Here is a 27,815-nt window from a genome sequence, read left to right as displayed (position 1 = left end):
GTAGCCTGTGTTATTCAATCACAAAGGAAAGCCATAGAATCCTTCCTTTTTTTTGGCTCTGTGTTTGATTGACAGATGGTATTTAAGTGGCTTGATGATAAAATGAGTGCCTGTCTTAAGATCCAATGTCACTACCTTTAGTTCATTTTCAGTTATCTTTTAAACTAGATCAATATGTGATAGCCAATCTCTACAACATACTCTTTCCACAAAAAGAATAGAGGTGACAAAAATTGAGGACTTGACAGAGGACCATGCTTCTCCCCATTCTCTCTTCTCACTGATCAGGTGATAGGGAGGAACACTGAGAGGAGCACAGGTCTATTCTCTGAGTGACTCTTTCCCACTACCCCTGTTTTTTTTTTTTTTTTTTTTTTCAAAAACCTCTGAAAATATCTCTGCAAAGCAACCATTCTTTTTCCTGGCTTCTAGACCCACTTCAGCATGCAGTCAAAGGGGAGTGTGGTAGAGGGGAGAAGAGGAAAGATGGATGACAGAACTTGGAAGGACAGATACAAAAGTTATTCAGCCTATTCCTCCATTATTATTGTACCCTGGAATCTTAGAAGATTCTTTTGTGAGTGTTTATTTTTCACCATGAGGCAGGGATGATGATAGACCTGAAAGAGCCAGAAATTCTGAATCTCTATAAAACATGATCTCATCAATAATATATGCCTTCCCCACAGCTTGGTGGAAGTAAATTATTAATATGCCCAATTTTAAAGAGGGAAACAAGACTGTGCTCTGGAATGTTTTCCATCCAGTATCGATGCTCTTGTTCATACAGAATGTGCTCCAGTGATTTCAATGGTTTCCCTGTTAAGTGCCACCTGATGTGGGCACAAGTACTTGGGAGAAAGAAGCCTTGGGCTCTTGTACCAATGTACAATATACTGGTGGTTTAGGAAGGCTCAAGTGATTTTGTTAGTTTTAGTTTGGATATTCTTCAAGCACTTTTTAAAAAAGCTTCCTCAAGATAATGCTAAGTGAAGTTAGCCAATCCCAAAAAAACAAATGCAGAATGTTTTCTCTGATATAAGGAAGCTGACTCATAGTCGGGTAGGGAGGGGAAACATGGGAGGAATAGATGAATTCTAGATGCGGCAGAGGGGTGGGAGGGAAAGAGAGGGGGCAGGGGATTAGCAAGGATGGTGGAATGTGATAGACATCATTATCCAAAGTACATGTATGAAGACATGAATTGGTGTCAACATACTTTATATACAATCAGAGATATGAAAAGTTGTGCTGTATATGTGTAATAAGAATTGTAATGCATTCCACTGTCATTTATTTTTAAAAAATCAATAAAAATAAATAAATAAAAAAGCTTCCTCGGAATTTTTGTTTCCCTTTTCATACTCTACTATAGTATAGTCAAGACATGGACTTCTCATTGCTCATTTGTATCCCTAAAATAAGCTCTCCACTTGTTCTAATATATAAGACTAGCTATTGAGCAGAGATTCTGAAAAGCTAAGGGACTCAGGTAGGTTTCATATCATCCTACCTCAAGGGAAATGTTAATGTGTCTTGATGCGACATCATTAAGTCTTTATGATGGTATAAAAGCAACAGTAGAACTGGTGAGATGTAATATCTTTCAGATCAAATTTGGAAAGCTGGCTTTCAGCAACTCTAGTCTTTTAAGCTTGTAAATGTGCACATACATTGTCATTTTGTGTGTTCTACTATCCCCCCAAATAAGAAAAACTCCTACTCTTAATACTGATTTAATAATATAATATTGTTATTTCATCTGTCTGAAAATAGTGCAATTAAGATATTCTTAAAAATATTTATTGACCTAATAATCATGGAATGACATTTAGATCTACAGAATGTTGGTCTAAAAGTGCAGTAGGCACCATCTAAAACAGAGGTTTGAAAAAGATTTTTCAGAGCCCTGGAGGGCCACTGTGGTCCCTCCTGGAAAGGAGGCAGGGAAGAGGTAAGTGGACAATAGACAGAGCTTTGAATGCTTTAGTTTACTGCAGCCTGAAAGACTTTAGTTTTATCTTCTTTATACTATATTATAGTCTGACATTTACAAAGAAAGTTAGACACATATTCATTGAAAGCATCCCTCTCTATTTTTAGAAAATATCATCTACACTGGGTTTGATGCCACATGCCTGTAATCCAGCTACTCAGGAGGTGAGGCAGGAGGATCACAAGTTGCAGGCCAGCCTGGGCAACTTAGTGAGACTATCTCAAGATAAAATGTAAAAAGAAATGAGGGTATAGTTTAGTGGTTGAGTACCTCTAGGTTCATCTCCAGAACCTTGCCTTTGTGGGAAAGACTAAATGAAATATCATAATGTGAAAAATCATATGTAAAATGTATACTTTTAAAACAATAAAGTTTATAAGTCATATATTTTGCATAATTGAGAAGTTCTTTTTTTTTTTGGTCACAGCTTTGTGGTATATGTGTATCACTGAAAACTGCACACTCTCAACACTTCCACATTTTCATGTTGTGTTTTTCTAAGCTTAAAATTGCATTATCATATCTACCAAATTAACATCCTAAATTACTTAAAATAAATATGCATGGATGTGCACCTGTGTGTTGGCCATGCAAATTAGGCCATGTAGATATGCCTATAGATGAAAATAAATCAGGATCTAGAACTAAATGAAATCTGTTGGTCAATTTAAATTTTAATAAATCCTATCACTATACATTCAGGCTAAGCATTCATTGTGATGTGTGAGAATTCACCATCCTACAAGGGTTCAGATTCCCTGAGCCACAGGAAATGCATGGCTAATGGGGTTATGAAAAACACTGATAAAGATGATGTTGTAAAAAAAGAAATAAAAGGAAAGCAAACACATTCATGGATGAGCTTCTACACAGGTGTTATGATACAAGCTGTGCAAAGCAAATTAAATATACACTGTCCTTGCAACCCAGAAGTCCACCAACAGAACAGACCGTATTTCAGAGGGTAATTATTAATGGGATTATAATAACTATATCAGAGGAAAGAAATAAAAAATTAGAGGATAGCAGATCCTATCATCAGAAGAAGTAGTGGCAATCAAAAGATGTATTATAAACCCAAATGGCTATAAAAGGTCAGGAAAATAACCAAATTCTGAGAAGGGAACCAAATGGAAGATGACTGAGCAGGTTGATTACGGCAAGTGTAAACAGTTACAGTCTAAAATGGACAGCTTTCATTGGGTCAACTATACTGCAAACATTCAGAGATGAGGCTGCCAGTGCCTACATTTGTCAAGAAAAGCTAAATACAAATTTCTTGGTTTTGATTTTAGCACATGATTCAATAAATAAAACAAAAACAAAAGTATAAAGACCAAATTCAACATGAATATGACATGTCATCATTGATGCTGATGCTCTCAGGGTTTGCTCTTGAGGAAACTGAGTCCAGAGAGGAAACTGAGTCCAGTGAATGGCACAGGGCCTCCTGAGTGGCCATTCACAGCTTAGCTTTCAGCTCTTCTAATCCTGACACAAACAACTGGCATCTTGAAGAGTATAAAGGGAGAAAAATTTCCCTTGGTTGCATTTCTCATGCTCTCCTTCAATTTTTGGAGGCTTAACTGATTGCCAGTTGTGAAGACTGGCTCCTTTGTCTCAGCCTAACATTTTGGGCAGCTCAGTGGTGGCCCTATCACAAACAGCCACCACTTTCACCCTTTGCATACCCTGCTTATTCCCCATCTCTTGATGGCTATGATGTCAGCATTCTGCCTGGGCCAGGACTAATTCATCAAGGCTTTAAGGGGCAAGAGGTTATTTCTCCCTGCCAACTCCTGCTTCTATACAAAATTCCAGAACACTCATGCCCTTCCTCCCAGTGAAAGATCTGCAAGTTATTTTAAATGTTTAGGTCAAAATATATTCAAAAGACGTTCATTTTTCATTTCTTATCCATGTGCCCAGTTTTTGAAATTGTTCCACTTAAAAAATATTTTTATTTTGCTATTTTGGTTTCCACTTTTTGGCTGGCATTCATTTCTGTCAAGAGGGAAGAAGCAAGGAAGCAGCACTGTACATGTCAGATGGAGGGAATCTGCTAAGTGTCATCAGAATAAAAGACAACGGCCTATATTCTGCAGCTGTTATTCATGAGCACGCCATCCTCAAGAATAGGGTTAGGGTTAGAGTAAATTATTCCTGAGAAATAACTCATGCAAACATTGCAATCTCCAAATAGTGTCTAATAAAAATTAGGCAAGCTCCTTTTTCTATCTCATTTCTAGGTAAATGAATGTCTTGCCACTTAGCATAACCTCAAGAAGTAACCTTGTCATATCTTGCCAGCTCAGTGGCATTATAGCTTGTCAATGTGGATGGCAGAGTTCTGCAGCAAGTTCCTCTTGCAAATGGAAAACACACTGGTTGACAAACAGGATAGAGGATTGTATTCATTCTTACTGGGATGACATCAATAGGGAACTTATGCCTACACTTAGGTGAATTAAAAAAGAAAGTAGTATCTGAAGAAATCTATAAAGTTATCCTTCTAATTGCTCATGTGATATTCAGTTAACATAAGTGGTTCAACTGGACTTTAACCATCCAAAACATGCTTTTTACTCATCTGGATTCCTCCAGGAAGACACGGAGCAATGACATGTCTAGGGGCATGGTAGGTAAAAAGGACCAAAAGCAGTGTAAGGTTACCTGCCACTTTCAGGTGTAAAAAAAAAAAAAAACCAAAATAGTAATGGCTAAAAATTCAGAACACTTGCAACACAAAATGCTGGTAAGGATGCAGAATAAGAGGAACTCTCATTCATGGCTATGGAAATGAAAAATGGTACAGCTGTATTTAAGCAGTTTGACCCTTTCTTACAGAACCAAAAGTACTCTTACCATTCCATGCGGCAATCTTCTTCCTTGGTGTTTACCTAAATAAGCTGAAGAGTTGTGCTCAAGGTAAAACCTGTGTATATTTTTAAGTCAGCTATGCTAATGATTGCCAAAAAATGAAATCAACCAAGATGTCTTTCAGTAGGTGAATGAGTAAAGAAACTGATGCATTGAGAGAGTATTTTTCAGCACTAAAAAGAAATTATCTGTCAAGTCATGAAAAGACACAGAGAAATACTAAATGCATATTACTAAGTGGAAAAAGCCAATCTGAAAAGGCTACTTATTTTAGGATTCCAACCATATGATATTCTGGAGAAGACAAAATTTCAGGGACAGTAAAAAAGATCATTTGTCGCCGGGGACAATGATAAATGAGTAGATGGAGCACAGAAGACTGGTAGAGCAGTGAAAGAAAGTATTCTATATGACACCACAGTGGTAGATACATGTCATTATACATTTGTCCAAACCTACAGAATGTCCAGCACCATAGTGACCTCTTACATAAACTATGAGCTTTCGACGACAATGATGCATGGATTTAGGTTCATCTATTGTAATTAATATGCCACTCTGGTGATCTATGCTGATTAGTGGAGTAGGATGTGCAAGCACAGGGTATAGGGAAATGTCTGTACCTTTTCTCAATTTGTTTGGGAACCAAATACTACAATAAAAGCAGTCTTTGAAAAACCATCTACAACAAGAGAGAAAATATTTTGACAAGAATACACAAGAAAAGATTACTAATATTTGTATGCTTGACATTTCCAAATGTGAATTTCTTTGAGTGGCTTCACCTGGGTGTATGCCCTTCATTAGATAAGGGAAGGATTTGGTACAGACAGTAGTAAGGTTATGGTAGGGGAGAGGAGATCACAGGCACCCAGAGCACTGAGTACCGGGCATGCAGTGCTACATCACCCCAGCTGTCTAGACTCATATGAGACAGAAAGGAGGGGGAAAAGCCTTCCCCAGAAAGAAATGGAAAGCAGCAAGGAAGCAGAACTTCCTTGTACCTATTTTTGGTACAAAGTGTATCTTCCTTATCTGGGATAATCCAGTCTACTTCATAATGAAAAATCAAATTATGTAGAAAAGTAAAAGCTGATAGGATTTTTTTTAAAAAAAATACTAATTTGAGAAAGAAAAGGGTTAGAACATAAGACCATTTATTTTTTTCCACACAAGCTCACAGCTCTTTTATCTCTCTTCCCTCTCTGATTCTTTCATAGGTCATTAATGTAAGCATCAGGACAAATTCTTATTGAGTCCTCAGTAAGAGAGTGACTTTCCTAATTCCATGACATTCCAAGGAAACACATGTACAAGCTTTCACAGATTCTGACAAAGTGGGAGCAATTCTACACAAATCCTGAAAGAGCAATTGAGGGGTGTATAATCCAACTGTTGGGTGTCTGTTCTCACAGAGGCTTCCAAAGAGATCATCCTGGCCAATCAGGCTTGACTTTCCTGGTTTCAATCTGCAAGGTCTGCCCCTTGTTGGACCCTTATGTATATAGGGAAAGGGATGGATTTCAGCCATATACCTACAGACTTAGAACTTCAAGCAAGAGAATGGAACTGAATTGGTACCTTTACAACTGTGCTTGAACCAAAGTACCTCCTGGTGTGCTTATCTGACACAAAAGGAGTTGCCATACAGGAATCGCAGCTCCATGAGAGCAGTGCATGAGTCCATTTGCACACTTGCTGGATATCCTGGATTGAGCACAGAGCCAGCATACTGTAAGCGCTCATTACATTGTTATTGTATTAATACATCAAATGTCTAGGGTATTCATTTAAAAGAAAGTTCTCATTTTGGCACATTAAATTTTAATTTTAGTGCATTTTTCTTCCGCAAGCATCTAGGCTTCTCTCTCCCTCCTTCTTATACAAAATAGCATCATTTTACATAATTGCTGTAATCAAACTCTAGCATGTTATATAAACTAAAATTTCTTGAGCATGTTTTGCCTTCTTTGTTGTCTGAAGAAGTAGGTCTTAGTATCTAAAGAGTGTTGCAATTGATAAACTACTCAGCAGGGGGCAACTGTGCTTGAGCCTAGGTCACCTGATTGTCTAGGACACATCTGCTATAAGCAATCTGTTGGTGCTACAGACATTAATGAGTGTTCCCAACATGTCTGACGCCCTCTCCATGATGTGGGGGAAAGGAGCAAAGAACATTTTTAACACATATATTTATTTTAGAGTCAGTACTTGATAGAAAGTCTACACAGTAGCATACAACTTAAAACATTCTCAGTGTGGCTAGATATAAAGACTTAGACCCATTTCTTTAATGTTTAAAAGGCATAATAAAATAAGTTTTGTAGATATTTAACAGTTTAAAAATATAGATTTTTCTAAGTTTAAGTTTCTATTTATATTTACATATCAAATTTGTCCTCTTATCACTAGGTTGGGAAGTCATGAAAGATTATTCCTTTTACTGTCTCAAAGTGGATATGACTGATCTAAGAGTATTAGCTATAAGGTGACCTAGATATTATTAGCAAATTCATCAAGAAACAATATAAGAGATCAGTAGAAGGAATAAAAGTTCAAAATGAATATTAGAAATTAAAAATAAATCTATGGGGGTTTATTGATTGATTTAAAAAATTGAGAAACAACCATGAGTCAGGCATTATGATGGTTCTACACATAAGCTAGACAGCAAAAGTGATGGTGCTCCTACCTCATGAATCTTCCAGCCCAGTGGAGGAAACAGAAGTCAATAAAGTAATTGCATGAATATAAAATTTAAAAATATGGCAAGTGCTCTGAAAAAAAAGAGTATAGTTTGCTCAGATAACACATTCAAGCAAGCTGATCTGGTCTGCAGGATGCGAGATCATATTTCAGAGGCAGTGAGACCTGAAGGGTGAGGGGGAAGGAGGTATCAAGGACAGGTAGGGTAGGAGAACACAGCAACAGCGTAAGCAAAAGCCTGTGGTAGAAGGATGGTCCTGGTCTTCATGAGCAGCTGGAGTTGGTAAGTGCAGCCTGAGTAGAGAGAATGATGCAGAAAACACTTTATGGTGTGGCTAAGGGGTTGGCAGAGCACACAGGGCCCTGAGGCCATGATAGAGATTTGAGTCTTTATTCTCAGAGCTACAGGAAGACTTGGAAGATTTTTAAGCATCAGTGATTTGCATTGTGAACAAATATCTCTGCTGGCTACATGGGCTATGAGTTGGAGCAGAGCAAAATTAGAAGTTGGGAAATAAATAAGGAGGCCTTTTCGCTAATGCAGATAAACTGGGAGTATAGTTTGGACTGAACTGATAAAGATGATGGTACAGAGGAAAAGAAGTATAGGATTTAGGCAATATTTGTTAAATCATAATGGTAGATTTAGTCACATATTAGATGTGAGGACATAAGAAGAAGGAGCCAAATGTATCTACAGAATGAAAAAGGCTGAAGAACTCTAAAATATTGCAATGAGTTGACTTGTATTCCCCCCATAGCCCTCCTTAAACATGTTGTCTTCCTAAATCCCAGTATCTCAGAATATGACTTTATTTAGAGGCAGGTCCATACAGAGGTAATCAAGTTAAACTGAAATCATTAGCAAAAGCTCTAATCAACACAACTGACTGGATAGAGTGATACACTGGTGCAGAATTGAGGCCATGTGAAGACAGGAAGAAAATCATCATTTATAAGCCAAGTAGAGAAGCCTGGGAGAGACCCTTCCCTCATAATCCTCAGAAGGAAAAACCCCGATGACAACTTGATTTCAGACTTCAAACCTCCCAAATTACAAGATAATAAGTTTTTGTTGTTGAAGCTCACCAGTCTGTGGCAATTTGTTTTGGCAACCCTGGGAAACTCACACAGGGGTATGAAGCCCAAGCCAGTGATTTTTCCTTTCAATAGACACAAGCTCAGGAGGTCATGCACAAAGAGTTCCTGCCATCCGGATTCCTTAATGCTAACATCTTACAAAACCCAGGCACATTAGTCAAAAACTAAGAGACAAGCATTGATGCAATATAACTGGCTAAAATGCAGTCTTTGTTCTGATTGCACCAGCTTTTTCTTCTAGTATCTTTTTATCTCTTTCAGAATTCAGGGTTCCACATTGCATTTAATTCTCATGTTTCCTTAGTATCTTCCTATTTGTGATAGTTTCTCAGAATTTCCTTGATTTTAATGACTCTGGGAGTTTTGAAGAGTATTACTGAGGTATTCTGTGAATATTTTCAAAAATGAGTTTGCTTGATACATTTCCGTGTGACTATACTGAGGTTATAGGGTTAGGGGAAGAATACCAGAGAGGTAGGATGGCCCCCTCATCATCTCATATCAGGGCTACATGATTTCAACCAGATTTAGCACGGGTGATGTTAACCTTGATACCTGATTTTTAAACATTGTATTTATTTAAGTATTTTTACTACTCACTTGACCTATCCATCAACATTGCACTAAAATAGCAAAAAGGGTAGAATCCAACTGGCTATCACAGCAAAGCTTCTGAAGGCTAGGTGTTGTTAGATTACAAGAAAAATTGTCCACAACTAAAAGGCAACAAAGAAACTGTAAAAACTGTGGAGTATATTAACCAAAGATACTGGATACATCTACAAAAAGAATCATTTTCAAATATTACTTAGGACTTAGCAAATGATATTCAGCATATGTTTTTGCATGACAGAACCTTCAAAACCAGCTCAAGGAATTTGTTCATTAAAAACAGTCTTGATTATGGTAGTTACTTTATTAAAGGTAAATCACAGAATGGTGGAGAAAATTAGGCAGGCATCCACTGCTTCAGCTTGGTAAGGAGGTGTACTCTCACAAAGGCTGGAGAATCCACTGTATCACATCATGGGTGATGTGCAAAAGTCAGTCTCTCTCTCTCTTTCTCTCTCTCTCTCTTTATATTAGGGACTAAACCCAGGGACACTTTACTACTGAGCCACATCCTCATGCCTTTTTTATTTTATTTTGAGACAGGTATCACTAAATTGTGTAGAGCCTCACTAACCTCAGTTGCTGAGGTTGGCCTCAACCTTGTGATCTTCTTGCCTCAGTCTCCTGGGGGACCAAGACCCAGAAAGCTGCATTGACTTTCTCAAGCTTACAGAAAACAGGCTAGAAAGGGATAGAATAAAAATTCCTGACATTTCTCAATTGTTTTTTTCCCACATATCTTATTCCCTCTTATTTTGAACTCTAGTCTGAAGACAGGGCAAAGATCCAGAGGGTGATACAGCACCCAGTCCAGAACAGTCATACAAGTCCTGTGAATACATCCTTAAGTGATGATGATTACATGCACAGAGACGACTCTGCTTTCAGTTTTAATTAAACTCTTGGTGTTAATACAAATTGCAGAACTTCATTACAACATGACTCACAATTATAGCATTTAGTTTTATCTTAGGTCAAAAACTGTTCCTAGAATTAGTTTAATCTCAGGTCAAAAGTTATTCTCATACATTTAATAAGTCAAAAACTAAGAAACAGTGGGAGCTATAAAATATATATTCTACCCTCAATAACTTTTATTCATGTTTCTCAAAATCAACAAGGTAAGTAAAATTTCTTAGATTAACACAGATGAGGACAACTATGCTTCTCTTTTGTACTTTTATATTATTTTTCACCAGGGAATCACTGGTGAATGTCCTTTCAATGTGATCCCTCTTGAACCTCCTATATTGGCTTAGGAAGTCATGTTTACTATTTAAAAATAAGGATAGGAGCAAACAGAGTAACCAGGAAACCATTAAGTAACAAAAGAATATTTTGATTATGTGTTAAATTATCAAAATTGATAACATACATAGTTGTGAGAGATTTGGGTGTGTATTCTTTATACTATATCAGTTCATTTGATTTATCATTTTCCTGGTAAGTAAAGCCAATATAATAAGCTTAATATAATAAGCTTAGGATACCTCCTACTTGTTGGAAATTATCATGTTTCTGTGCATCCAGCAGTAACTGAATGGGTTAGACTTTTAGCTCTGCTTGTATCAAATCATGAACTTGAAGAAGGAAATTCACACCATTATGGAAGTAAATATTTCCTCTCTTTCTGTCAATCAGATTGATGTGAACTTCCTTTCCTAGTTCTAACCGCTTTAGCCCTCTTCCTCCCTCTCTTCTCATCATTATGGTCTCGACTATCATTTTCTTCAGAGTATTCTCCTCTATCATCCTCCCTTGCTTCTACTCCTCTATCGCTCCTCCTCCTTGTCTTCCCTCTGAACCACCTATATAAAGCCCATGCTATATACTCTAGTCCCAGGGTAAGAAGAAAAGAAATGACTCTTTTGCACTGGAGTGGCCTGTGAGGAGCCTGGCATCTCCATGATAGCAGAAGGAGCTGTAGAGAAGTTGCCACAAGACCTCTGAGTGGGAAATGCAAACCCATCATGTTCTCATTCACTGGGCTTTGAGGTTATCTTTAGGTTTCCTTTTCCTTTTATTAAAGTCTATTTACCTAAAAGCACACTTAGGAAGTAAACTGTTAGTATAATTCTGGAAATTCATAAAACCAAGTAATACCTGTTGCCACGGTAACAAGATATGGGGCGGATAAAGGGAACAGGGACCATTGATTCTTTTCCTCTCAAGTTGTATGAATGGTGTACAATAATACAGCCCTAATTAAAGCATGTAAGGGCTCTGGCCCACATCTGAGGCTACTCAAATGTTTCCCCAGACACGATAATATGTAGCAGTCTCTAGCAGATCATTTTTCAGTACTCTGGCTTAAATCAATGTTTGCTTCTTCCACTTACTTATCTACAATTTGTTATATGATCTGTACAAGCTTTACCTAAGTCCTTGCAACTTTATTGTTTTTCCCTTTTAGCTACATTGTGGTTAAGCCACTCAATCCTGGATGCATTTATCATAGGGAATAGCATCCTTCTCATATTGCAAAGAATATTAAAGGCTGGCATGGGTAGCTAGAATTCACAGGTAATAAGATAAACAAACAAACATGAATCTGACATTCAGTTTATCTCAGCATCTGATGATAGGGAAGAACACACATGAGTGTCAAAGTTGCAGCTTTTTACCCACTACAAAATATATGCCATGGTTCTAAACATTAAATGGTGTTCTATTATTTTGCAAAAATTACATCAATGAATGTGAGTGTTGCGATTATTTTGATATGAGGTATCCCACACAAAGTTTCAGTGTTTCTATAGAAACATTCAAAGGTAGAATGATTGAATTGTGAGATCTGTAACATAATCAGTTTATCCTTTGAATGAACTGGGTAGTAACTGTAGACAGTTGGAGTGTGGCTAAAAGAGAGGGATCACTGGGGTGGGGGATAATGTATTGGAAGGGCTCTTCCTGTGGCTCTTTCTCCTTTATCCCCCTCTATCTTTCTCTGTTTCCTGACCCTCACCACAAGCTGAGCACCTTTCCTCTACTGGACTCTTCCCCATGATGTATGGCCTCATTTTGGGCCCATAACAATGGAGTCAGCCCTATGGATCAAGACCTATGAAACCATGAACCCTAAATACATTTTCCTCCTCTAAATTGTTCTTCTCAGGTATTTTGGTCATAGTGATGTAAAAGCTGACTAAGTTTACCTCATTTCCCAGCATACTTCAGAAATAAGAATTGACCACATTTCTTGATATTATGGAATATGATACTTAGGGACATTTTGATTTTTATCATAAATTTTTGTACACTTGACCAACTGGATTCTAAATGTCTTAGTGATCTTATAATGGGACAGATAGAAATAAAATGGATTTTTTCAAATTTATTGCTTTCTTACATAATATATCAGTATCAAATCATTTGATGGTGAGCTCATGAGGGAAAAAAAGCTCATGTTCCTCCAACTTCAGAGAATATGTTCAATTATAGATTTAGAAATTTCATGATTAAACTACTATATAAGGGTATTTGTTTATACTTATGACATCTTTGTCCTTAGATAGTTAATAAAAGAAAGTATACATGTCCTTTAAAAAATAATTCATATTCTAATCAGGAACTAAAATACTAAAAACAAATAAAAAAGGAATGGCAATCATTACATTTGACACAAAAATCATGACTTAAAAAGCTATCTGTTTCCATATTTAGTATCAGGTCTAAGACTTTCACAACTGCTACAGAAAATGTTTACAATGGATAGATATAACCTGGAACTGCTCCTGTAGGTGGCATTGATAGAATATTCTTTAAATGCGCACTGGTTCTCATGGGTTTCACTGAGCCAAAGACCCTCTGATTACACAGAATGACCCTCTGACATAAGTAAGAAGGATCTCCACAGAGCCCTCTCCCAATCCACAGAGCAGCCAGAGTTTCTTCAAACAGACAATTCAACTTCAAGTTTAGTTTCACAGAAATACCATCTTATGATCAATGTAAAAATTTGTATGGAAGACAGAGGTGATGAAAAAAATTGAATGAGCATCAGCAAAGGCTGGGTAGAAAGTTTTCTCATCAGTGCTGCATTCCATGCCCCCAAAGAAAATAAAGAATAATTTCTGCAAGAAATTTAGAACAAAAAAAAATTATACACAGCTCAGACAGGTAAAGAGAATGGTAAAGAGAAAAGAGCAAGCAATTAAGAATTATGAGGTCTGTCAGGTCTTTACCATTGATTTAGCCACTAGTAAATTTGCTTAGAAACATGAAAATCACATTACCTTCCTATGCCTCAGTTGTCTCATCTAAGAGGTGAAGAGATTTGAGCTTTTTAAATCTAAGGTCACCTTTGGTTTCAGCATTCTTTGATTCTAAAATGAAAGTTCCAGGGCATCCTTAGAACAGTTATTATCTTTGGTCTTTCTATCCCTAACAGGACCCACAATTCCTCCTTCATTGGGAACTGTCAAATAAATGAACAAGACTCAAACCTTCTACAAAGCCATACCATAGGACATTTCTAAGTGTGAGACACCACTTCATTGTTTTTTTTTTCTCCCTAAACATGAAGATAATTTTACTCCTTCTTTAACTTTTATAAGGTTCACATCCCTCATCTTTTCCTGTATAGAGACATGCATTTCCTAAATCAAGAGATTTTCTTTCTCATTATTTAGAATAAAACTCCAGTGCCTAAGTACAAAAGCATCTTAGCAATGCTCCCGTGAACCTGTTTAGCTTCAATGCTTCTCAGGCGGTCCTGAGGCCACTTTGTAGGTGGAAAGTTGGTGACCTAGAGAGCAGATTCTAAGACTTTGACACTGTTTGCGAATAGAAGAACAAGAGTAGACATCAAATACATTTCTGTAGCATCTAGGAGGTCTTGATTATCTGGTATTGCTGATATATGTTTTCATCCTAGAACATGAGGCCTCTAACTATATCCCATAATTTGGCTTTCATCAGGGAAGGCAAATACCAAAAACTTAAAATTCTAAGTGTATATGCATCTATTAATTCATCCTTATAATATCCAGTGGCCAACACAGGTGAGAGGCATTTCATATACTTACCTTAATGAATGTCTCATTGGCTCCGTTCAGAAGCCATAGATTTTTTTCCCCGCTGGAAGAACTCATATAACAGTGATTCCCAGGTTAGATCTCAGGATTAAATCTCAGTGGTATCTGATTGCAGAGATCCCTCTCCTACCTTCTATCTGTGTAGCATAGGAAGGAGCACAGGGGAGTAGGTGGACATTCTGGTGATACCCAGTAACCAGTGGAATGTTGTGAGCTGGACATTTCTTCACACATTAAACCCCATTGAGTCTTCTAAGCCCTTCATCCTGCCCCTGGTAGAAAGGAACTTCAAGCTGTGATCATGTAGAAATAACTGAAGCACACAAAACCAGACCTTGCTTCCCTGGCCTATAATTTCCTACTTTCCTTCTTACTGTTAAGGCCAGTAGTTAATGAAAGTATTTGTATTTGAGTGAGATTTCTGTTCCTCCCTTTCATTGCTGACATGGGCTTTGAGAGCTGACAGTATTCCTGTGAAGAGACAGAACCATACCACAAGGTGCCAGGCTTAAAAAGAAAGGGAAAGACAAATAAGGACAAGGAAAAAATCAAAATAAATATAAATGATCAAGCTTTGGTACAAAAAATAACTTGTTTGAACTAAGGATTATTTAATCAATAACACTAATGTTTATTTACTTATTAGAAATTTACTTCTGCTCCAATAGGTCTATAAGAATTACTTTTCTCTGATAATATATTTTATTTCCTTCACATACAAATTTCCCTTACTATAGAAAGACATCCAAGGACATGCTATATGAAGTTGAAAGAATCATTTGTGATAGATAGCTCATGATCAAATATTGATATAAACTAAATAATTTTATTGCTATTAACCTTTGTCAGGTGATTCCTATGCATTCTCTGTAACATAATTTTATTTGATTTTTACCGTAACCCTATGCTGACATACTCTTAGTCTCAAAATTTTCCAGGTGATGAAACAGTTTCAGAATTTATGTAGCCTTTGAGAAGATACACAGCAGAGTTGGAACTGCTCAGCCTATGTGACTCAGAAGCCAGTGCTGTCAAGGATAATATAACATTGTGGAAGACAGGACTGTGAATGTTCCTGTGGGAGGAGATTTGTGCAATGTGTGGTCATAAGATGCTAACTGGGTGAGAAATCAGAAAACAATTCTGAGGCTGAGTTCCAATGTGTACTCCTTATGCAAACTTCATTAGGTCTGTAGTTTCCCTCCCTGTGAAATGAGTATCATTGTTCAGCATATCTAACTCCTGGGCTGTTGTTATGTCCAGTGAGATAAAAGCCCATTAGCTATTAAGAAAATGTAATAGCTTGCTATAGTTTGAATACTTAACTCCTCCAAAAGTCATATGCTAAAGGCTTGGTACCCAACTTTGGGGGCTACTGGAGGTAGTGGATGCTTTAGAAGATAGGGCCAAGTGGGAGGAAGTTAGATCATTGTTGTTGTGCCTTTGAAGGGGATAGTGGGATCCTGACTCCTTCTTGTCTCTCTTTACTTCCTTGTTACCTATGGGTGAGTAATTTCTTCTACCAAGGGCTCCAATCAAGATGTACTACCTTAATGTGAGCCCCAAAGCAACAGGGCCAGCGGACTATAGACTGAAACCAGAAGGCAAAATAAGCCTTGCCTATTTTTAAGTCAATATCTCAATTATGATATTATATTAACACAAAGCTGACTAACACGTAGCTATTCAAATATGAAAATTATAATTTCAATGTTATAAGGACTTGTACAAACAACTAGCTTCCTAAGTGATGGATAAGTATACAATTATGAGTTGTACAGAGTCCTGCAGGGGAAGAAAAGAAAATAAAAGGAGATAAGACAGTGAGATAATCCAGACTTACTGGAAAGAAAATTTCAAAGAAACCTTGAGGGCTCCACATGGCAGATGGAGCTCAGAGAGAACAAACACAGCACAGAGGTGGAGTCTATACAACAGATTTGCAGGAGTCAGACTTCTGCAGGCTAGGGAAGGAAATGAGTTGAGACCCTCTGGACTCAGTGTATCTGTTTCCTAGGATACAGAAAAACATGGATGTGAGTGACTTTCAAAATCTCACATAAAAGTAAGTGTTGTATACAAATGAACACGTGAACTAAATACAGGATGGGATTTGAAATAAGAGGGCAGCCCAAATCTCATTCTCAAATAGGAAGGTTTAATGTGCATCACTGTGGAGGCAATTGACTTTCTATTCTGGAACATTAGTCTATAGTTATTATCTCCATGTTTACACCTACTCCCCCCTTAACCCTTTGTGCTACAGTTTGAATAGTGTGCTTCCGCCAAACATCATGGGTTGGAAATTTAATATCCAATGCAAAAGTGTTAAGAGGTAAGGTCTTTAAAAGGTGATTAGGTGCTTAAGTGGATCATGTCCTTCTTATCATTGTGAATTCCTTATTTCAAGAGTTAGTTTGATATCGAAGTGAGTTCAGGCCCCTTCCACTGTCTCTCAAAATTGTGACTTCTTGTGCTTTCACCTTGATTTATGGGATGGTATAGCAAGAAGATCATCACCAACTGCCAGCCTCTTGGACTTCTCAGCCTCCAGAACTATGATGAATAAATTCCTTTTCTTTTTAATCTATGGTATTCAGTTATAGTGATACAAAATGGATGATGCGATTAGTAATTGAGATTCTGTCTCCTGCAGAATAGAATCAGGCTTTTCTTCCCATTTTTTCAACTCACCTGGTCTTTGAGGAATGATATAGGCTCACTTGTGGGTCCTCTGCTCTCTGTCTTGCAAACACTCCACTTTCAATGTGTTGTCTCTGTAACAACTTTGATATCTGTTTTGACCATCAGGGTGGCCTTTCCTATGCCTTTCTAGTCCGTTTACTGCTCTTCCTAAACTATGTGTTAGAAAATCATTTCTCATCTTCTCTTTGTCATTTCTCCATATTTTCAGTTATGCTACCTTTTTTGTAATGAATTAAGGTCAAATCCTGAGTTGATCATCTCTTTTAAGACAATTGGGAGAATTGTGTTGCATTCAGTTCACTTCCCATGTAACAGGTACATCATTATTAAACCCTTCTCCCAGGGTTAATTAATAAAGTATATTAATTGAAAGAGGAATTCCATTGTTTCTGTCCAGTATTTCAAATGTCCATCTTTCTACCCATCCTTACCTTCATTTCTCATTGCTACCACCATAACTTAGGTCCTATAACTCACATTTTTATAACTGGAGACTTAGCTAATTAAACCAAGGTCTCAGACATTTTAGCATTTGAATGCATCAGTTGCATGCTGCACTTATTCCTAAATGGTTTTAAAATTAAATCAGCCTCCCAACAGATAATATTTTCATTGATTTGCCCATTTAAGAGGACAAACTTCTCTGAGACATTTTAAGTCTGCATGTCATTCTTTTCAACATTTTCTTTTATTATATCCCCACGGAAACCTTTTTTATTCTCTGAAATTCTTTTTCAATGCTTTCACACATGCCTTGTTCTTTGCTGCCTTTGTGCCACCCATCCCATGGTGTGTGCTCTGCCCTTCCTTTTGTGTGCCCATAACCTTTTATTAATATTAAGACATCATGCCTCTTATAAACTTTAAGCCCATTTTTATTACCTTCCATTTGCTCATCTATAACTATAACTGTCACACATGCTCTATATGTGTCTAAATTAATGTGTCATCTACAAAAGAAAATGCACATTATTAAATAAGAATAATTTTTCCCCCAAGAGCTCTATAATGATGTAAATTCAGATCTTCTGGGTCTTAACTTTTCATTCACTCTCAACAAAATACATAGATATTTCATTGTGACCTGAAGGTCAATCTACTCAGGTTCATGGACAAGAGTCCTATGTAAACAAACTCAAATGTCTCATTGGATCTTCTTACCCATCCATCAAGCTAAGACTCCCTAAGCTGCTGCAGATGCTCCCTATGGCTGCCTCCCGTGTCTAGTGTTGCTTGTCTTGGCAGCAATAGTCTCCCTTCCTTTCACCTGGTGAGAGAAATGCTGGTGGTAGATCATAACCTCTAAGCAGCAGGAAGATGGTGTTGGACCTCCACCTGCCTCCTTTGAGATGCAACTACAGAGCCCTTTGCTGAGCAAGGCACCTGCTGTTGGACCTGTGCCCAGGACACAGGGAGTACTCGTCAGCATATGAAGCAGGGCTTTGCCAAAAATCAGCGAGGCTCCATGTTTTCATCCATAAGTTAAGATGCAAATATAGCAAAAAAACAGGAACAAATATAGGACTAACTCTGTGTGTGGTTGGGCATGGTTGTTGGATGGGAAAGAGAAAGACAAAAAAAAGGACATAGCATTGATGATGGGGAGGATAGCCCTGTGGATTACAGAAAGCAGAAAACAGACAACGTGGTTTGAACTGTTGGCGTTGCAGTCATTCCACAGATGAGTTCCATTTCTCAGGAATAAACTTTCATCTGTTAAGAAAAGAGAATTGCTTTATATGATCCTCTGGTTTATTCTCAACTCATAGTTCTATGATTGTAGAAAGGAAAGTATCTAAAAAAAGAAGTGGAGGGAGTGCAGGTACACTTTTGACTGGAACCAGTTGGATTGGCTCATTTATTCACTCCCATATATCTTATTTCTAATTGACACATAGAAATTTTATACATTTATGGGATACAATGTGATATTTGATACATAGTTTAACATGTATTGTGAGAAAAATTGGAATTATTAGCATATCCATTACCTCAAACACGGATCCTTTCTTTGTGCTGGGAATATTCAAAATATTCTCTTCTAGCTATTCTGAAACATGGGGTATATTTAAAAAAAAAACAACTACAATCACCCTACCATGCTACAGAACAATAGAACTTATTCCTTCTCTCTAACTGTGACTTGGTTCTTGTTAAACAACTTCCCCCGTCTTTCCCTCCCACTTACCCTTCCAGACTCTGGTAACCACTATTTCATTTTTCACTTCTATGAGATCAAAGTTTTTAATTTTCACATCCGAGAAAGAACATGCAGTACTTTTCTACTCCTGGTCTATTTCTTGAATATATTAAGAAATTAATCAGAACAATTATACAGGGCTGGGAATATAGTAGCTGAGTTTTGGAGCACTTGCCTAGCAAGCGTGAAGCCCTGAGTTTGGTCCCTATCACTGCAAAACCAAAACCAAAAAAAAAAAAAAAAAAAGAATTGAATGAATTTCCCACTCTTTTTTCTTACTTCTTTGTGCCTTCTTTCTCCTTTTCTTTCTTCTTTCTTTGGTTCTGTTTATTTCCAAAAGCAGCCTTGGCTGCTATCATAGTACACCAAAGGGTCTATGGAAACAAACCCTGTTTGGCATATCTCCTCCTTGTCAAAGCAGAATAGAGGTAGCATCTAAGGGACAAGTCATGAACTTGGCACTGACTAGAGTATGGAGTAACAGGAGAAGGAAACAGTGAATCAGGGCTCACTCCCCGGTCTGTACCCAGCTGTTTTCATATCACTTACTATCCCATGTTATTATTCTGCCATTACCTGACACTGAATTTGACCAGGACTAACCTGTAGCTAAAATGCCTTTAGTTTATCAGGCAAATAACACAGCAGTCATCCAGGCCTGTGCTGCTTGTGCAGTGTCTCCTGGTCATCTTTCCTGCATTAGAAGTAGTCAAGAGAAGATCAGTGACCTCATGTAACTCTTGCATCCATGGGTTCTCTGATCTCTTTCTTTAGATCAGAGGTGCTTAAGCCCTAAACATGATACTTGAAAGAAAAGAAAATCCTAATCTCAGCTCATTAATAAAACATTGCCCTTTCTCTCCCTTTCCGGTCATGTTTGATCCAGGGTCTGCATCTACTTGTTTAAAGTATGTGCTCTGTGAAAAGGCTTTTCAGGATAAAGCAGAAATGATCACAGATTTATATTTTGTCACTTTGTTAATGATGGTTGTACATAATTTAGATTTAGTATTTAGGAAATTAGGATAATATTCCAGACTGAATGCAGGTTGATAACTGTTATGGCCCTGTGACTGCCAATGATTTCTCACATGCCCTCCCTCACCCAGCATGAAGTTGTTCTGTGATTCAGAGAAGATAAAGTGAGGTATATATGTCCTACCTGCACACTCACACCTGCCCTCAGGTAGGACAGCAGACTGTGATGAAGACTATAGAGAGAAGTTAGACCCTAGGTAAAGGAGTTTGGCGCTATCTTGCAAAGCTTGCAAACCAGACCAAGATATCTTGTTGACTTGGTTGACCTAAGTCTGGCACTTTACCTTCAAAATTCCTTTCTTCTGCCTCTACCAACATTTGTTTCTTTTTACTTCATAAGGAGAACTAAATCCCAAACAAAATACACTGTGTGATGGCACTGGGCAACCAAGGGGAATAATGTGCCTTGTTTATTAACTACTTCTGTAAGACCACGATTAGGGAATAGAATGGAATCAATTAACACATTCACCATCTCACATACTCACCTATCTTTTAAAGTTACTCCTATAGTAAGAGTGGCTATAATCTACTCATTTAGTAAAATTCCTGAATACAGTGCAGTATTGTTACTCACATTGTACATTCCATTCATCTAATATATTTGCTACATTGTATGCTTTGACTTATTTCTTTTTGTTTTGGATCTTAGAAAAAATGATTAATATTTGTCTTGAAAGCTTGTGAAGTTTATTATCATCCCCTAATAGGTCTTGACAATCTTTCAGGATTAGGTGTTCAAAAATTTTGGTCTCTATGTAGTATCCAGATCTTTATTTTGAACACTATTCTCCAATAACACAAACCAGGGTCTCTTGAAGAAATGACACATCCTAGGGCAGGAAATACTCAACATGAGCCTGGAATATGTGCCAGAAAGCAAAGAAATGCTCACCAATAAACACAATGATGGAAATATGTCAAGGGACACAGGGGACTTCAATAGAGGTCCCACAGCCAAAGCTGCATAGTTTAAAAAACAAAGTAGCTTTGGAAAGTAAACCAAACTGTAAAACCTGTTTCTGAGAATAGGTTTTTCAATCTAAACTTGAATCCAAAATATTTTAGATAAATGACTGAATATAAAGAGAAAATAAATTTAATGTTCATAAAAATTATAAATAATTTATGTTGCTGCTCCACCTTCTAGGAGATGAAGCAGAAATTTCTACACTTTAAGCGTAGGTTGCCTTCAATGACTTCTTTCCATAAAGAACAATATGGAACTTTAAAGTAGAAAAACGTGATAAACTTCCTCAGCCAGGTTCTCAAGGTCAACATCAACAGTGAGAAGTCATATTGATAGTATGCACCCTTGAAATGATGTGATGAAAATGGTAATTTAACTCTGTGACTTTCTTCCTGAAAAAAATCCATAACCTTACTCTATGAGAAAATAACAAACCAATTACAATTGAGGGACATTCTACAAAATACCTGACCAAGACTCCTCAAAACTGTCAAGGTCACCTGAAACAGGAAAAGTCTGAGCAATTGTCACAGTCTCAAGGAGCCTGAAGAAGTGTGATTAAATGTACAGTTGTATCTGCATGGGATCTCAGAAGAGAAAAAGGATACCAGGCAAAAACATTTTTTAAAAAAAATGGAATAAGGTATAGACATTAGTTAATAATCATGTGTCAACACTGGATCACAAATTGTAACAAATACATTCTAGTATTGTAACATTAATAATAGAGGGAAATGGATGGAATGAATATGGAGAAGTTTATGTACTGTCTCTGCAATTTTATGTACTTCTAAAACTGTTCTAAAATAAGGACTTCAAGTTTAAAAGTATTTTTAAGTGATGGGTACATTCTATTCTTTTATAACAATTGATGGTTAATAGTTAATGTAGCAGTGCTGAATTTAGGCAGTGAAGGTAGCTGTGCATTTAAAGTGGACTTCATTACTGACTTAAACTTTCTTTTCAGTTCCCAGATTCTCTAACAGAATCATGTTAAGGAACCTCAGTCTAAAGAAGGGTCTCTTTGACCCTGAGATGCCTGTGATGACATAGTGGGGTTAAGAAAGGTTTCCAAGGAGCTGAAAATGAGGAGATTCGTGTTTTGCTAAGTATCTTGTGCCTCAGACACGGTTTACTGTCACTGACTGCAGAGATATTATTATATTTTCCATAAACAGGAATGACGGAGCATTGCCACACTCAGTAAGGTCCCCAGGCTATCCATGGACAATTTCTGTTCACAAATGTACAATGGGATTGTCTGACAGAGGTGGGCAGGATTAAAAGAGAGAAAATAGGGAAACTGGAGAATGCAAAAGGAAATGAGTCAGCTGAGGAATAGGGAAAGAGTTTGATTTTCTGCATTGGCAGCAACAACAACAACAACAAAAAATCCCAGCTTAGGGACAGCTCTATGCTGGGGTCCCCAGAAAAGACATGTACAATTCCAATTCCCTCATTTCCCAGGTCTCTGTTATCAGCAAAAGACAGAGTATAGTCTGGGACCACCAGGCAATCAGAAAAACTGCCAAGTCAAGGAAACTTGATGGAGTGAAATGATGTGGTAATTCCAGTTAGCTGAAGGATGAGGCTGCGCTGGCAGAGTGGGGGAGGAGCGAGCTGTACACATGATAGCTCTTTTCAACTAAAAGGTGTATTTACAAGCCTGAAACTATCACCTTCAACCCTGGGCCTCCTCCCACTCCCACTTTGGGAGCTATGAGTAGGAGAAACCCATATATTATGTCTCAGGCATGTGAGCTGACTGAGAAAAAGGCAGAGCTGATGTATTCCTCCTGCGTGGAACACAAACTCTTTTGGCATCTGGGGTTTATTGAAAAAGCTAGGCCTTCAGATGTCAAGGCTGCACCTCACAGAAGTTATGCTATTCTGCTTAGAGAGCATGTTTTTTTTTTTTTTTTTTCCTCAAGATAGACAAGGTAGAAATGTCTCCATTCCCTCTACTTGGCTCTAGTAATGCTCTCCCATAACTCCATGTGAATCTGTATGACATATTTGCTCAAAAATCTACAAGAGCTTTCTTCCCCATCATGTCTCTTCTACTTTTATAGAGGAAGCTCATTCTGCTGCTCCTTGCCTACCCACCAAAGCCACTATCCTGATCTCTCCAGTCAGTTTACAGTTCCATGACATGCTCAGTGCCACCCCCAATCCACCATTCACCCTGCTTCTGCAGAGTAGAACACCATTCTCCACCTCTGCTTCCTCAAGTTTCACATGCTCTCCCAGGCTCTGCTCAGCTTCACGGTTCTCATTTGTTGTCATGAGTTGTACCAAGTATCAGTTAGGTTATCATTATATATCATTTCCAATTATTTTCTAAAGGATCTTTATTCTTTTTTTGGGGGGTGGGGCGCTGGGAACTGAAGCCAGGGGAACTTCATCACTGAGCCACATCCCCAGCTTTTTTTTTTTTTAATTAATTTTGAGACAGGGGCTTGCTAAATAGCTTACAGCCTTGCTAAGTTCCTGAGGCTTCCCATGAACTTGCCATCCTACTGCTGCAGCCTCCTGAGTCACTTGGATTACTGGCATGCACCACCATGCCCAGCTGGAGGGATCTTTATTCTTTATTTATGAAGTTATCTGAATTTAAAGAAAATTGAGGTAGTTTCATATCTTAGTCTGTCTTCAGCAGCTAAATGGTAAGTTTCTTGAAGGAAACTTGAAGGACACAAACTAAGTCTGCATTTTGTTATTACCTTTAAAATCCTAGGCCCAAAATCAGGGTTCAAGAACAGCGTAACTAGCAGAGAACACACAGCACTCCCCTTAGAAATGAGAAGGCTCTGGAGTCAACATACATAGGCATAAACTTGCCTCTCATACTTCCCAAGCCCTTACCTCAATAATTTGCTGTGAGCATTACATAAAATGTCCCATCAAGCACTTCAGTCACAAAGAAAGCACTTGTTAAGCAGTAGCTGTTTTTATTGTTATTATTATCTCCATTACTCTCATGTCCAGTCACAAATTTGGTCAGGTCATGGATGAGTTTCTGACCTCTCTTCAGTCTCAGACATCTTTCACATACCACAGCTTCCCGTTGCTGTTTCAGAGTAACATCTCCCCATAGTTGCCATAGTATCCTAACTTTTCCTACTCTTTTGTTAAAAATAAATAAATAAATAAAAATAGCTTTTATTTAGCCATCATTATCTAAGGCAAATAAGAACTCGCCAGGAAAGGGGCTCTTCAGTGTAGGCCCTGGAGGTATAGCTGGGCTTTCCCAGGCCTGGCTAGAGAGAAAATATTTCCACTCATCCACCTTCTGATTTGAGTTCCCAAGCCACCTGATATTTGGAGATAGGCACCCTGCAATTGGACACTGGCTGCTGGACAGTTGAAAAGGTTACCCAACACTGACAATTAGCATACCAGATTTCTGAGTTATAAAAATAGCCAGAAGCAATCCTGCACTTATCGGTAGTTATATCATGTATTCCTATTAGGCCACCTCTGGGTTTATGAATTGCAGTTATTACTCAAAATCTTTTGGGGGGAGGGGTTCATTGTGAGCAGAGGCCTTAAGTGCCCTCCTGCCAACCATCCTTTTGATATCTGTCCTCCGGCAAAGTAGTGTTTATCTTATTATCCTGTTACAAAAGGGACACCAACTATTTCTCTCTACCTGAGCAAGACTAAGCTCTGAAATGTGAATTATCAATCATTCGACTTCTGACACGGCTGAGTACAGAGACTTCCACTATCATCACCACTCTATTGCTCCAATCTATGTCATTTGCTTGGACCCTGTTTTTAATTTGCTTCTCTTTTCATTCCAGCTACTACTCCCCTGTCAGGCAGGTTTGGAAATATCCAGATCCAAGACCAGCCCTCCAGGAGCATAGGGGCATAGCAGCAAGGCCATCTGGAGAGAGGAGCTCACTCCTTTCTCATTCGCTCTCTCACTCAGCCCTCCCTCTGCCCACACTTTACCCCCAGTGGATTGTGTGGAAGGCCTGAAACAATCCTGGCAAGGTCACACTGTTTGATTCTACTGTCAGTTTAAATTATGTCTCGGCTTTTATATCTAAATCAAAATACAAAAGAATAAAAAAAAAAGAGAGAGACTGAGAGAGACAGCAAAGAGACATGGCAACATCCTACAGTGAGTGGAGAAATGACATTTCAATTGGCCAATTGATCTGTTCCCTTGACAGCTGCCCCACCTCACTCACCCCAAGTCATTATTTAACATATAAAACCTCTGAGCCCACTCCAAGCCATCTGTGGGTGGAACGTACTCCTCCTTCTGGGGAGCAGGGGAATAAAATTATTTCTATAATAGCAAAAAAAAAAAAAAAAAAGAAGAAGTGTGCACACACATAAAATGCACATACAAACTTATTTTTTAAATGATCATTTTTAGTTGCTTATTTATATCAAAATCAAGTTACTTATTTTCAGACCTTACACTGTAGTGAACTTTAGTATTCTAGGTTCTTAGAGAATATATGTAGGCTGCACTGTCTATATTTCTTTTCAATTTACCCATTGCCAAGACAACAGTTTAAAACTATGGCCCATTATTGGGCTTTATCTAAATAACATTTTCATAAAACCCAGGAGAAGTAATGGTCAATTTAGTGTCTAGGCAGTTCTCCATTTGTCTTAACATTTTATAAAGCCCTGTTCAACAACAGGATAATTCTTTTGGACTTGGAGATTTTAAGCAAAGGGTGACTGTAGAGGGTTATCTGAGACATCTGTCTGTCTCTTTTAACTACAGAATATGATGCACTGGTTATCAGGAAAGTTAGCAGAATTTAGAGGGATCCTGGAAAGTAGTGCTCAGTTGTGAGATACCATTGCATTAAACATGGTGTGAATTTGTATTTTACTAATGATATCACGATACTATTTAGTGTTATGGTTTTCTTTGTTAATTCTGAGATTGTCTCCCCAGAGAATAAATAGTCCACAAGGTTTCTATCCTTTCCTGTATATTTTAGTCTATAAAAAGTTTTAGTCCTTACTAATGGGCTATATTTTTCATTGCTTCTCCTGAGGTAGTGTACCGTTTATTTTGATCTAGCCACAGCATGTCCTGGCATTTCCAAAAAGAGGATTACGCTGAGATCAGTAAATAAATATTAAGTGACAATGACTGCCATGAAATAATTTATCAGTAAAATGTTAAAAGTCAAACATATGAATTCCATTTCCACTCCAGTAATGTTTGATCATTCATTGAAAGTTTTTAAATTTCTCTGAGTCTCAGCTGCTGTTTTTTTTTTTTTTTAATTATTTGTAAGATTATTTTACAGATTTGTCTTATCTTTAAATGTTACTACTTGATATAGTTATTTCTCAGAGTTCTCATAAAGGCCCAATGTGTAATAACATGATGTTAGTTTTTAATTATAAAGCACTATATAATATTTGGCTCTAATGATGATTGACTTTGTCAGCATCATGTACTGGCTGTTTATGATAATAGACATATTTGGTATAAATTCTACAAAGATCATATTTGGTATAAAATCTACAAAGACATCTTTGGTATAAATTCTACAAAGACATCTTTTTTCACTAGGTAGGGAAAATTAACTGAGTGTTTTCATTTTTTCAATCAGCTCTTGAATTATGTTCACTGAAACGGTCAGTGATTAGAAAGAGCCCCCTGACACTGTAGAAATAGAACAGTTTGGTTGCTACTTTAAAAACCCCCTTTGGGGTAATAAGGTTACAAGTGCTTGGCTCTGACAATACCCCACTAGAGCCGTAACACTAGAAGAGTGTTGTTATTTTTGTTTCCCCTTGAGCCAATAGCAGGAAAAAGGCGAACTTCACACCCCCATTTTGGGCTGTCACTATGAAATGTCACTTTCTAGTTCATGCACTAAACTACTCAGGAACACTTTAACTCTGTCTTTCTTATTGAGACTGAACTATATTAGCCATTTATAAACATCAGGTGGTAAAATAGAGATCTCTGTTGGCTGTACATTAAGTACCAGAATGCTATGATATTGTTTTTCCATTCAAACGTACTCTTAGAATTTTCTGTGGGTTAATCAATCAAAGAGCCATTCCATGCTGCTGATTTCAAATAGGTATAAAGTATTGTTTCATAAGTTACTGATGATGTCCAGCTCAAAGCTGAAGTAGAGTAAAGGAGGAAAGAAACACCGAAAATCAATTATATTTTATGAGTATATTCTGCCTCTTTTATGCAATGTGATACTCAAGGTTTTGTCAAGACAAGAAAAATGAAGCTATGTGCCATTTCTCCTTTCCCTAAATTTTGGGCAAGCAGCTAACAAAGCCAAGACAGAGCTTGGAGGAGGAAGCTTGCTAACTGTGGGAAGGTCATTGTTTTTTAACTTTGTTCTGTTTTTGTTCTTTCATTAATATTTCCTCCACTTTGGCTTTGAGTAAGAAAACTGTTTTGAAGATGTGCAGTACAGTAACTGGCCTTTGGGACTGATTTAAATACTAACTCATCCTGAATCTTCTTTAGTATGTTGGGAAAATTCCAGAGGTGGTGGGTAGAGATGAGTCAGTGGTGAGTCATTTTATAGATGTTATCCAGCTCCTCAGAGG

Source organism: Callospermophilus lateralis, chromosome 10 (genome assembly GCF_048772815.1).
Source record: "Callospermophilus lateralis isolate mCalLat2 chromosome 10, mCalLat2.hap1, whole genome shotgun sequence".
Taxonomy (NCBI): domain Eukaryota; kingdom Metazoa; phylum Chordata; class Mammalia; order Rodentia; family Sciuridae; genus Callospermophilus; species Callospermophilus lateralis.
This window is presented reverse-complemented; position numbering follows the sequence as displayed.